The 1,338-nt window shown below is 42.5% G+C and overlaps 1 pseudogene; it reads left to right on the top strand.

Moving 5' to 3' along the window:
* The first annotated feature begins 415 nt into the window (after window positions 1–415).
* LOC142440948 (ATP synthase F(0) complex subunit C3, mitochondrial pseudogene) lies at window positions 416–1,008 on the top strand (annotated as a pseudogene).
* Window positions 1,009–1,338: the final 330 nt, after the last annotated feature.

Here is a 1,338-nt window from a genome sequence, read left to right on the forward strand (position 1 = left end):
GCAGTATTTGTGTTCATTATTAGCGTTGGAGGATAGGAATGGTCATTTTCATTTCTGAACACAAGATATCTGTAAGCTCTGAGAAAACCCATACTAAGGATATGGAACCGTGAAAGAAAAGGGGATTGGGCAGAGTGATTATAACTGGTCCTGTATACTATTTAACAGAGAGATTTTAATCTACTCTGGGTCAAGATACCAGTTAGATTTGGAACTATTTATATGGTCTTTCTTTCTTCATCTTTTTTTTTTTTTTTGTGAGAGTGTGTCTATCTATATAAAATAGGCAGGATAATCCCATGGAGGCAGTGACAGGACTGGCAGTTCTTGGGGGGAATGGGAGGGGTGGAGGCAGGAGAAGTGAGTATGAGCCAACAAAGTCAGGGTAGGGAAATAGCAAGGGTTATAACTTTCGACCTCTGCCGCCGGTGGCGCCGCCGGGAAAGCAAGAAAGCGGGAGAGGAGCCCACACCGCCTGTCAGCCGAGTCCTCCAGCCGCGCCTCCATAAAGTCTCGAAGATGTTCGCCTGTGCCAAGCTCACCTGCACCCCCGCTCTGATCCGAGCTGGATCCAGAGTAGCATACAGACCAATTTCTGCATCAGTGTTATATCGACCAGAGGCAAGAACTGGAGAGGGCTCAGCAGTGTTTAATGGAGCCCAGGCTGGTGTGTCTCCACTAATCCGAAGGGAGTTGCAGACCAGTGCAATCAGCAGAGACATTGATACTGCTGCCAAATTTATTGGTGCAGGTGCTGCCACAGTAGGAGTGGCTGGTTCTGGTATTGGAACCGTCTTTGGAGCCTCATCATTGGTTATGCCAGAAACCCTTCGCTGACGCAGCAGCTGTTCTCATAAGCTATCCTGGGATTTGCCTTGTCTGAAGCTATGGGTCTCTTCTGTTTGATGGTTGCTTTCTTGATTTTGTTTGCCATATAACGAAAATGAATGGCTAGAGATGTTGGCATTCATGTTAATTACGGAATGGATATAATTCTGTCTATCTAACTGTGACTCTGAGAACTTTAGTGTTGGTGTCATGAAGATGTATGTTCTCCCCAAAGTCATTTCATTAAAGATGAGAACTTAAAAAAAAAATAAAATGGAAGGTATGGAGGATGTAGCATTCCTAGTCATGTTTGATCAATTGAAAAGTGTCGGAGAGGAATTACTGAGAGATGAATGATGGGTAAGTATGATAGTGGGGCAGGAGGAAAGAAAAAGAGGAAAGAAGAAAAAAAGCAAAAACATATATATGTTTATAGAATATAAATATGCAAACATGTAATTATATAAATATAGGTCTATTGTTTATGCATATACATAAATGTAAATACAA

The sequence above is a fragment of the Tenrec ecaudatus genome, chromosome 2 (assembly GCF_050624435.1).
Source record: "Tenrec ecaudatus isolate mTenEca1 chromosome 2, mTenEca1.hap1, whole genome shotgun sequence".
NCBI classification, from domain to species: Eukaryota; Metazoa; Chordata; class Mammalia; order Afrosoricida; family Tenrecidae; genus Tenrec; species Tenrec ecaudatus.